Source organism: Nicotiana attenuata, chromosome 5 (genome assembly GCF_001879085.1).
Source record: "Nicotiana attenuata strain UT chromosome 5, NIATTr2, whole genome shotgun sequence".
Classification (NCBI taxonomy): Eukaryota; Viridiplantae; Streptophyta; class Magnoliopsida; order Solanales; family Solanaceae; genus Nicotiana; species Nicotiana attenuata.
In genome coordinates, this window is record NC_031993.1 from 26735497 (window position 1) to 26748314 (window position 12818).

At 40.6% G+C, this 12818-nt stretch overlaps 1 long non-coding RNA gene across 1 annotated transcript; it reads left to right on the top strand.

The window, feature by feature from the left end:
- On the top strand, nt 573-1288 carry LOC109225551. Its single transcript, XR_002067939.1, has 3 exons — nt 573-597; nt 1090-1193; nt 1274-1288. It is a non-coding gene; the product is annotated as an uncharacterized LOC109225551 (long non-coding RNA).

A 12818-nucleotide genomic window follows, 5' to 3' on the forward strand; every position in this document is an offset into this window, starting at 1 on the left:
CTTTGTAGCTTTGATTATTGAGGAAGGGGCTCTGTTTGTGGTAACTTGGTTTTCTCATCATCCCTTTAGCAGTGTTATCAAAGGCGCGCTTAAAGCGCGATAAGCCCTGAAGAGAGGCTCAAAACATGTTGAGCGCTTCGCCTCGCTTAACGGGCACTTCAGTATTGTCATCAAGGCTCTAAGGCATACTTTCCTTGCTAACGAGCGTAATCCGGAAGACACAACACTAAACAATTGATATTTCACTTTATCGTAAATTTTTTTCAATTTCTTTGTTCATATATTTGTTATTCATGCTTATAGATATTAGTTCTTGGACAACACATACGTATTTGTAATTTTTCTCCATTTGCGCCTTTCTTCATTAAAGCCCACGCTTTATTTGTGCTTTGCGCTTTAAGCGCTAACAGACGTTAGAGCTTTTTTGCGCTTTTCGCTTTTGATAACACTGCCTTTAGACATTGTTAGTACAGCTAATTTATTCTTTCTTTAATTTGGATATTCATATTCTTTGCAGCCAGTGGTTGATGCTTTTGATCCGAGGTTTATTGGTAGCTCCTGCAATATCTCACAGTGATTAACTTCATTTCGATAAAGGTATTATCAGAAATTTCATTCTGTAAGGTTTGTCGTAGATCAGAGTTGATAGAAACATCCTTTATTCTATAGGCTTTTACTATATGTTTTTCTCGACGAGTTAAGAGCATCCTACAAATTCAATGTTAAGGGAATCTAAGACAGTTTCTTAAAAATAAACACTTTTTCACAAAAAAAGAAAAGCATAATCAAAAAGATATACAAAAGTTATTGGAAGCAATATGCATAAATTTGCTGTTCCTCTTACTTTTGCGGATTAGTATCCATTATATACATGCTTCCTTGTCATGAAACAAGTTTCTATTTGTGGAGTCGGGTTTTGATAGGGAAAAATTATCTCTGGTGGAATTACTTCATATATGAGGCAACGGTTTTTGTTGAAAAATAAGGTCATTTAGCAAACTACATTTTGCATTGTACCAGTCTCTGGCCAGAAGTTCTCTGAAACATACTGCTGGGTGAAATGATCTTTTTTCTACATATATATTACAGGAAGAAGATCTATATGAAATTGACATTCCATTGAGATTTACATCTGCTGCTAGCACTAGAATTCATGGGCTGGCTTGCTGGTTTGATGTACTTTTTAATGGAAGGTAAATCTTTGTTATTGTTGCATCCTTGGCGGTGGATCTTGTTGCTATTTTGCAGTTAATTGCATCATTTCTTTCTGCAGCACTGTACCGAGGTGCTGACCACGGCTCCCGGTGCACCTACAACTCACTGGTATCAGCTTCGGTGCGTGTTGGCACAGCCACTTTATGTCATGCCAGGACAGGAGATAAATGGCAGCCTTCGCCTGGTTGCCCATAAGGCACAAAGTTACACAATTTATCTAACATTGTCTGGTAGGTCTTTATCATTGTCGGTTGTAGCATTTGTATCGTATTCTTGTTGGTCTCTTTGTCCCGAAGATCGAATTTGCTGATAGATTTCTTCGAGAATCTAACATATCATTGATCAATTTTGAATAGCTACTGTTGGAGATGTGCTCCAAACATCATCCGGAAAACTTGATCTGAAGGAACCATATTACCGGATGTCCCAACCACAGGCATATTCCTTGGCACAAGATCAACACCTAATCAGCTATTACAAGCACAGGTATTGCTTATTTTTCCATCATAGTGGTTAGACAATGATTCATCTGCCCCACATGTCTAGCTTGTCTGGGTTTAAGCTGTTAAGTTTTCCAGGATTTGAAATTACCACTAATTTTTGAGGTGCAGCAATATTTTTTTTTTTTTTTTTTTTTTTTTTTTTTTTTTTTTGCAATTTTAGATATACATGTTCCGACTTTAAGAGATAATTTTACATATTCAGTATTTGTAGGATAGCTTTCATGCCAATATTTTTTGCCATTATTTTTCCGTGATTGCTCAGTCGAAGTGATTGATCGCAAGTTGCCTTTTCTGTCATGGACAGGACATACTAACAAATCTCGGGATGAAGATGGCTCTGTCCCCGTGCAACATCCTTCTCCAAATTCTGGCGCAGAGCTACATTCACTCTGATTGTGAAATCCAATATAAGGGATGTGCTTCTTTGATACTCTCCTGTTTGTATCATTAGAGTACTTGGCTAAGCTAAAGCATGCAAATTTTTAATCCTGCCAAGTTCCAACTTAACCGTTTTTTACCTTGATTGCTTGTAAATTGTCGTTTATGTACTATCTTTCTTGTTTTTCTTCTTCCATTAGCACTTTCAACCTGACCATGTAGGATGCTTTTGTATCCAGCATGATATAAATGGCTATTTCAGCTGTGCAAGGCTCTTGGTGATCCTCTTTGCTGATCTACAGGTTAGATGGGTTCTGTGTCCCTATTTTCCGTGTATAAATATTACTCAAGAAAAATTATAGAACTCGTTTTTTTTTTCATTTACACAATCTCCAAATGCAACAAAAGCGAAATGTAAGGAAGTTGTTCCACTACTATATACATTGAACTAAGAACATGGTCCAGGTGATTTATACGTAAGAGACGTGGTATAGTAGCCCATGGGAAAAATATACTGGGAATAGGAACATTGAGCTTAAGAATCTAGCAAACTAGCATGTGTAGATGTTACTGAAGTCTGAGCGTTTGTCGGCTTTGCTTTACTACTGTGTAAGTGAAGATCTCGACTAGACGATTGACTTGGGGTAGCATCTTATTTGTATTTTGGCTCCTCCCATTTGTTTCTTGTTCTCATTTCTCCGAGTTCTTAGGTTTGATGGACATGCCCCACACTAATATTAGTTGTTTAGAAACTAGAAAAAGGTCTTAATCATGTTTAAATATTGATCGTCCCCCTATTAACTTTGAGAGTTCATACAGCTATAGCGCCCAAATTATATGCTCTTGAAAATTTTGGCAGGAGAGGAAAACTAACAAATTGTTTCCGTGGAAATCAATGTTCTGTGACCATTGTTAGAGCAAACACAAGAAGGGGAAAAAACAGAGAAAAGAAAGCAACTGTTAAAGAGTGGTACAAGGAGCACAAAAATTACAAACTAAGTAGGTACACAAAAGTAATTATATAAATGAACTACTCCACTTCTCTTCTCTTCTCTCTCTCTCTCTCTCTCACACACACACACACACACATTGTAAATGGATCTTGGGCATAACTCAACCCTAAAAGCTAGCTTATGAGGTGAGGATTACCCAAGACCATATAAAGAGACCACAACAACAACATACCCAGTATTATCCCACGCCGACCATATAAAGAGACCAAGGACCTCAAATCCCACCGATATGGGACAACTCAAACACACTGCACGCAGACGCGCACACATTTACATATACCTCTCTTTTATTACATAAAAACAAGCTGAAATCATAGGATTGTGCAGCTATTCACATTCTCGTCGCTTAAGAAGCTGTAATAGGGTTGAGGCCTTGCCGAGGATGGTGGCGATGGTGATGGTGATGGTGATGGTGATGCCTATTAATTGTAGTCATCTGGCATAGGTGGAGCCGAGGGGAATAATATCATTTGACCATATTGGCCCTGATATGCATTTGCATAACAAGAATCATAACTAGTATTACCATATTGGCAATGACAATTATAACATGAGTTTCTGTTATGCGCACAATTGTTACCATATTTCCTATGGTAATAACATGAGTTTCTACCATGTGCACAACAAGGACCCAAATTAGTATTATTACCATATTGGCAACATCCATAATGAAGATCATGTCTTATAGCAGAGTGACCACCACAACATGATGAAGAAGCAGCACAAAGTCCACCACCACTGTGTGAACAATCATGATCATGTGTAAGCACTTGACCTTGATGTTTTTTCACATTTTTTGTGATAGTGGTAATTTCCACAGTCTTGTTGCCACCATTTTCTTGATTCCCTTTGAAAGTTACCGTAGTAGTTTTGTTCACCTCCACAATTTCATCACTAAGGTCAGAAAATTGCTTCAGTTGTGTCATAATGTCAGGATCATTCAGTGGATCAATCACTTTCGACCGTGTGATATCTTTACGACTCTGTTCTTTTCACACCAGAATTCTGCTTCTCTCCCAACCTTTTCAAGCTTTGTTAGGATTTTTGCAGGGTCTACTTTGCCTGAGATGATTACTTTCCCAAGTTTTTGATCAATTTCTACTGACGAACACCCTTAATGTTTTGCAGCTCGTTTTTTCAGTTTCTTTTCACAATCCCTGCAGTGTACTTTCATCTTGAGAGCAAAGGTGTTGAAAGGATGTGACATTTTCACTATCAGCAAATATGTATATCCTCCTTTTTTGCGTTTCTTCAAAAAATAGTATTCCTGGAAAAAAGGCAAAAATAGCTGAGAAACGGCATTAAGATAACTGAAAATATTATCCAATAGAGAAATTTAAAGAAAAAGGTTATCTATCCCCTTTCTCAAAAATCCAATACGATATATAGCTATGACCTTTCCAGTTTATGCAGGAATTTGGTGAGAAATTTTTATGAAAAAAGTGTAAAGAAGATAGATGGATTGCGATCAACAACTGTAACTATAACTACTACATCTGAAGATATTGGCAGTGTCACTGTAGAGTCCCACACTGATATGGGATGTGGATTTTCTGGGCTCTTTATATGGTCTTGGACAGTCCTCACCTTATGAGCTAATTTTTGAAGTCGAGTTAGACCTAAAGTCCATTTTGTCAAGGTATCATGGTTAGGCCCATCCCAATTTATTGTTACCACCTTTTGGTCCCAATTTTGTCCACGTTTCGGTTTGCCGGCTTGGACCCGGGGAGGGGGGGGGGGGGGGGGAGGTTGAGTCCCACACCAATGGGATGTGGATTTCCTAGGCTTCTTACATGCTCTTGAGCAATTCTCATGAGCTAGCTTTTGGAGTTGAGTTAGGCTCAAGGTCCATTTATCAGCTACAACATTGTATCTTGGTAAAAAAAATGTATAAATTGGAAGCCGATTGCCAATACTACTACAAAAAAGGATATATATGATGGTAGCTGATTTCAAATTTTCAATATACATGACACTTTAGCAGAAAACCGATTTATGCTTAATGCCTATTGTTAAATTCTGAAAAGGAACAAGAAGTTAAATAATTAAGAAGCAAAGAAGCTTACCCGTTTCTATTACTGGAGATTGTGTCTTGATATACAACAAAGCGAGATCTAGGACAATTAATTAGGAGATGTTGGAGTCCAGAACCTAACAAAACAAGTAAACTTTTAAGTGTTGTGGAAAGACTGGGATGAGAAACAAAACGGAATCGGATTTTAGTAACAAAACAGGTTTTTTGTATGAGAGTTGCTTGAAATCAGTGTTTGTGATGGAAATGAACGAGTCAAGGAAAATGTATATATATATATAGGGAAACCGTGTTTATTGACCATTCCCATCTTAATTATAATATTCATCAAAATAACAAGGGTAATTTAATGGAAATTAATATTGCAAATTAACAGAAACTATCTTACCCGCGTCTTTCAATAATACTTGATCTATATATGTTGCATTGTAGCTTATTGATTGGCCTTGTGACATAATCTTGATTTAAGTCATAGTATATGTTGCTTGACTGTGTTTAAAAAAAAAAAGAACAAAAAAAGAGACTATATTTCTTGCCGCCAAAGCAATCGGCTCAGCTTTTGATTTATATATGCTGGGAAAACAAAAAGAAATTAAAATCTTTGCAAGTCATTTGGTTATAACCTTATCTCTTTTGAGCAAATTAAGGAACGTTGATATCCATCTGAAAGGACTTAGCCCAATTTCATTTGACTGTATACTGAGTCACACACGTACTACTCCCTCCTAGGGGTGTTCATAAAAATCCGAAAAATCGAACCAAACCGAAAACCAAACCAAAACCGACCGAAAAACCGATACTTTTTGGTTTGGTTTGGTTTTGGTTTTGATTTTAAAAACCATTCAAATTTGATTTTGGTTTTGGTTTTAATCAGAAAAATCGAAAAAAACTGAACCAAACCGACTATAGGAGTAGCTAATTTCAATTTATTTTTCACACACACACACACACACACACACACACACACACACAATAATATATATATATATATATATATATAATCATTGAGAAAAATTATATTATATATATATATATATATATATATATATATATATATTATATATTATATATATACGTTAATAATTTATTATTACACACACACACACATGATGTGTGTGTGTATTTTTATACAAAGTTTTAAAATTTTTATGGTGAACGTTAATAATTTGCACTTTTAGTATAGTTTTTTACCTTTACATTGATTGATAGTTTTTATTTTGTTAAGTGTAAGAATCCGTTTCGTGTTAAAAATAATATATTTTTAGTTGAGTCCTTAAATTATTCATCACTATTTGATTCAATTATCATCAATATATCTTGGTAAATAATAGATTTCTCAAAGGGCAATTGATTTGATAGTGTTACGTTGAAAATGTGGTCGCCGAAATATGTGTTTGGTAGTGTATGTCTTATATTTATGAAAAAAACCGACAAATAACCGAAAAAATCGAAAAACCGACAAAAACCGACATAAACTGAATCGAGAAAAAACCGACTTAATTGGTTTGGTTTGGTTCTAATATTTGAAAAACCGACTTACTTGGTTTGGTTTCTTTTTAGGAAAAAACCGATCCAAACCGAACCATGAACACCCCTACTCCCTCCCGTCCACAATAAGTGATTTTTTGTGGTCCAAAATAAGTGATTTATTCAGATTTCAAGAATGAATTAATTATTTTTTCCCTACATTGCCCTTGGAATAAATTGTGTTGGAGTATGTGTTAGGAGTATTTATGTGAAGAGATAGTAAAGGTTAATATGGTCAATATCATTGCTAATTAATGTTAAAAGGTGAATTTCTTAGTCTGTGTGAAAACAACAAAAAAGTCACTTATTGTGGACCGGAGAGAGTAAGTACTACTCCCCCGGTCAACAATAAGTGATCAATTTGATTTTTTATTTTGGTTCAAAATAAGTGTCTATTTATATAATCAAGAAAAAAAATTTAATTTGTTTTCCCAAAATTACCCTTACGTACGTATCCCTAAAAAGTCATCTCCTCACATTTGAGAAGAGAAGTAAGTGCTACTATTACTATGGTGCAACAATTAATGAAGGGTAGTTTAGTCACACTAACTATTTTCGTCTAGAATTTAGTATTTTCTTAATGGGTGTGTCCAAAACAAATTGGTTACTTATTATGGACCGAGTGTGATGACCCGCCATGTCATCATGCCACATATGCGCCATTTGACATATATTAATGCCATGTGGAAGCTTACATAAGAAGAAGGCTAGTATTTGCGAGAAGATTCTAGAGAAGTATGGACATTTCCTTAGGAAGAACCTAGATCCTTATGGATTTGCTAGGAAAGTCCTTGGAATCTTCTAGGGTTATAAAGAATTCTAGAGAAAGCCCTTATCTTGTAAATATTAAAGACTTGTGTAATAATTAATATTTACACACTAGCCCCTAGGAGACTAATATATAAAGAGGGGGGGGGGGGGGCTCATTCATTTGTAATCACCAAGCAAACAATTCAAGTTCTCTCTAATACAAAGCTTCTTTTAACAATTCTCTTGTGTTCTTTCTACCATTCTCTTAGCGATCTTGAGTGTAGTAAGGCTTACTTGGCATAGCAAGAACATGAGCAAGTTGTGCAAGATCGTGAGCGAGTTGTCAAGTGCCACACGTGTACTTAGTTTAGAACTAAGGACGTGACATCGTGGTATCAGAGCAAAGGTTGCAACTAAGGGAATGGAGAACGATGGAGAAATTAACGTTTCTAACACCCAAGCCAACGTCATCCAGGATGTTGCTGGCAAGAGCGACCGTAACAAAAAGAGGAATGCCACCAACAAGAGCCAGGAGGTGCCAACCGAGGTTGTGTCGAACGAAGGGCTTACATCCCAAGAACCATCTGCCACCGAGGCGAGCGAGGATGAAATGGAGGTCCTGCTTGAGGACGTCTCGCTCGGCAAAGAGTGGGTGATGAAGATGAACGCGGGGATGGACGCCGTGGAGATCTTTGGCCAACGCTTGGGGAGGATGGAAGGCACCCTTAGTGTTCTTGAGGGGCACACTCTTGAAGAGATAGAGAGTATCCGAAATGACTTGGAGGGACGTACACAGAGCGAGATGGAACTAAGGCAAACCATCACTGCCTTAGAGTGCAGACTCAGGAGGCTTTGAGTACTATCGATGCTATGAAGGCAAAGATGGAGTCACTCGAGGAGCATGTCAATGCTGGCGTGACCGAGGCAGCTAGCAATGTTGTAGTGACGAGGGAGCCAAGATTGAGGCTCCCAAATCCCCGGTGTTCAAAGGTGTTCGTGATGCACAAGAAGTGGAAAACTTCATTTGGCACTTGGAGAACTACTTCAGGCACAGAAAATTGAGGGACGACGAGACCAAGATCAACACTGTCGTGTTGTATCTCTCAGACACTTCCATGTTATGGTGGAGAAGGAAGATGGCCGACATGGATAAAGGTCTATGTACTATTAGCACGTGGGACCAGTTATAAGCCGAGTTCAAGCGACAATTCTTTCCAAACAATGTCTTGTACGAGGCAAGGCGCAAGCTCAGGGAGTTGAAGCAAACAGGGAGCATACGTGACTATGTCAAGCAATTCACTACCCTTATGCTTCAAATTCCCAACCTGACCAATGATGAATTGTTGTTCCACTTCATGGACGAGTTTCAAAATTGGGCTAAACAGGAGTTACAACGTCGGCAAGTCGCGGATATAGACCAAGCCATAGTAGAGGCTGAATCATTGATGGATTTCAGGCATGACAAGCACGACAAAGGCAAAGGCAAGGAGTTAAAGGTTAGCTATGTCAAAGGTGGGGGAGACCGTGGCAAAGGCAAGGAGATACAACAACAATACTCGAAGACTCAAGATTCCAAAAAGTCGAGTGGCCGTCAGAGCTACGCCGAGAAGAAGGCGCAGGCCGAGAAGAAGAAATGCTATATATGCGGAGGGCCACACGGCTTAAGGAATTGTCCTGACCTCAAGAGCAACGGAAGGAGCAGCCACAAGGAGAGAGTCCGGGAACCGCACAGTTGGGTATGATCGGATTATGTGGTGATGTCACAAAGCAAGCTATCCAACCTACCGAGAATGGCAATCAGTACGTGGATCTCACCATCAACAACAAGCCCGCTCGTGCAGTGGTGGATACTGGAGAAACTCATAATTTCGTGATTGGGCTGCCGCAAAGACACTAGAATTGAAGCTTGCTCCAACCAACTCTCGCGTCAAGACCGTGAATGCCGAGGTACAAAATGCTCGTGGGGTAGCTAATGGAGTTGGTGTCAAATTGGGAGCTTGGAAAGGTATGACAGACTTTACTGTAACCGCTATGGATGTCTTTGACATCATACTGGGGCAAGAGTTCTTTAGACATTGTCATACTTTGATCGACCCCTACCTCCAACATCTCTTGGTTATGGAACGAGAAGGAGCTTGCATGGTACCTACAATGACTATACCACACGGACAGATCCAAGCACAACTCTCAACTATGCAGGTTGTCAAGGGGATCAAGAAGGGGGAGCCAACGTTCGTGGCAACCATTGTAAGTCTGGAGAAAGAAAAGAATTTTCAAGAGATAGTGCCGCCTTGCATAGAGAAGTTGCTTGAGGAAAACAAAGATGTCATGCCCGAGGAGTTGCCTAAGAACTTGCCGCCTATGCGAGAGGTGGATCACAAGATTGAGTTGGAGCCAGGGGCTAAGCCACCCGCATTTGCCCCATATCGTATGGCACCGCCCGAGCTAGAGCAGCCCAGGAAACAATTGAAAGAGCTTCTAGATGCTGGTCACATTTGCCCATCAAAGGCACCTTTTGGCGCACCAGTATTGTTCCAGAAGAAGAAAGATGGATCATTGCGTTTGTGCATAGACTACCGGGCACTTAATAAGGTCTCAGTGAAGAATAAGTACCTGATCCCGCTCATTTCTGACTTGTTCGATAGACTTGGGCAAGCCAAGTACTTTACCAAGGTGGATCTTCGAAAGGGCTACTACCAGGTTCGCATTGCGGAAGGGGATGAGCCAAACACATCATGTGTGACGAGATATGGAGCCTTTGAGTGGTTGGTGATGCCCTTAGGCTTAACCAATGCACCGGTCACATTTTGCACCCTCATGAACAAGATTTTCCATCCCTACCTTGATCAGTTCGTGGTAGTCTACCTAGACGACATAGTCATCTACAACAACACCTTGGAGGAGCACATGGAGCACTTAAGGAAGGTTTTCCAAGTCTTGTGGGAGAACGAGCTATACATCAAGAGGGAGAAATGTGAGTTCGCACAATCAAAGGTGCACTTCTTGGGCCATGTCATTAGCAATGGTGAGCTGCGCATGGACGAGACTAAGGTACGTGTTATCCAGGAGTGGGAGGCACCTACAAAGGTAATGGAGTTGAGATCCTTCCTTGGCCTTGTCAACTACTATCGTCGGTTCATCAGTGGCTACTCAGCAAAGGTCGCACCATTGACTGAGCTACTGAAGAAGAACAAGCCATGGGTCTGGACGGAGCATTGTCAAAAGGCGTTTGAAGACCTTAAGGCAACTGTAACAGAGGAGCCAGTCTTGGCGTTACCTGAGTTTGCCAAGACATTTGAGGTGCACACAGATGCCTCAGACTTCGCCATTGGGGGTGTACTAATACAGGATAAGCATCTTATAGCGTTTGAGAGCCGCAAGTTAAATGAGACAGATAGGCGTTACACGGTGCAAGAGAAGGAAATGACTGCCATTGTGCATTGCCTTCGTACATGGCGACATTATCTACTCGGGTCGAGGTTCGTGGTCAAGACCGACAATATGACTACTAGATACTTTCAGACGCAGAAGAAGCTCACACCAAAACAGGCTAGGTAGCAGGATTTCTTGGCCGAGTTTGATTATGTGATGGAGTACAAGCCGGGTAAAGGTAATGTTGTAGCTGATGCCTTGAGTCGGAAAGCCGAGCTTGCTGCCATCACTTCAGCAAGTTGGGATATTCGTGAGGCTATTAAAGAAGGCATGCAACATGATCCAGCAGCCAAACAACTTATCGAGTTAGCCAACCAAGGCAAGACGAGACGTTTTTTGGTAGACGATGGCCTATTGCTTACCACGGGTCGGCGGGTCTACGTGCCTAAGTTTGGAGACATTAGACGACGAATCATAAGGGAGAGTCATGACACAATGTGGGTTGGTCATCCAGGTCAGCGTCGCACTAGGGCCTTGGTTGAGTCAGTCTACTATTGGCCACGTATGCGAGATGACATAGAGTGCTATGTGGAGACTTGTCTTGTCTGTCAACAGGACAAGGTTGAACAACAACAGCCCGGAGGACTTTTGGAGCCACTGCCAGTTGCAGAGCGTCCATGGGAGAGCGTCACTATGGACTTTATCACTTGTCTACCAAAGTCCGATGGTTATGGTACTATTATGGTGGTCGTGGATAGATTTTCTAAATATGCCACCTTCATGCCTGCGTCACCAGGTTGCACTGCCAAGGAAGCCGCCAAGCTATTCTTTAAGAACGTGGTGAAGTATTGGGGCTTACCAAGGCATATTATCAGTGATCGAGACCCCCGTTTTACTGGAAACTTTTGGAGAGAGTTATTCGACATACTTGGCACGGAACTGCACTTTTCCACTAGTTTCCACCCACAGACAGATGGACAAACAGAACGGGTCAATGCCTTACTAGAATGCTACTTGAGGCATTATGTAAGCGCGTATCAGAAAGATTGGGCAAGGCTCCTAGACATCGCCCAATTCTCTTATAACTTGCAACGGAGTGAGTCCATGGGGCGGACACTATTTGAGCTAGCCACAGGCCAACAACCACAAACTCCACATTCATTACCAGCTGCGTTCGAGGGAAAGAGTTTGGGGGCTTATCATATGTCCAAAGGATGGGAGGAGCAGCTTGACACTGGTAAGTCCTACTTGGATAAGGCATCTAAGAAGATGAAGAAGTTTGCGGACCGTAAACGGCGCCCCACGAACTATAGAGTTGGGGACATGGTCATGGTGAAGTTTAACCCAAGACAGTTCAAGGCACTACGGGGCATGCATCAGAATTTGATTCGCAAGTATGAGGGGCCATTTAAGATCGTCGCCAAGGTAGGCAAGATCTCATAAAAGCTTGACATGCCATCGTATCTTAAGATCTACCATGTCTTCTGTGCCAGCATGCTTAAGCCATATCATGAAGATAAGGATGATCCGAGTAGGGGCCAATCAAGTCGAGCGCCAATAACTATCACCGCCTCACATGATTGGGAGATTGAGGCTATTATGGATTACCAGGCCAGGTGAAAACAAGGTCAAAAAGCCACCGCTATGTTCCTCGTCCATTGGAAAGGGCAATCACCGGAGGAGGCCACGTGGGAACGATATGAAGACTTGTGGCAATTCAAAGATAAGATCCGAGAGTTTATGCAGCAGCATTGCGCCGCGGTCGTTGCAATATTAGGTGGGGAGAGTGTGATGACCCGCCACATCATCATGCCACATAGGCGCCATTTGGTATATATTAATGCCATGTGGAAGCTTACATAAGAAGAAGGCTAGCATTTAAGAGAAGATTCTAGAGAAGTATGGACATTTCCTTAGGAAGAACCTAGATCCTTATGGATTTGCTAGGAAAGTCCTTGGAATCTTTTAGGCTTGTAGAGAATTCTAGAGAAAGCCCTTATCTTGTAAATATTAAGGACTTGTGTAACA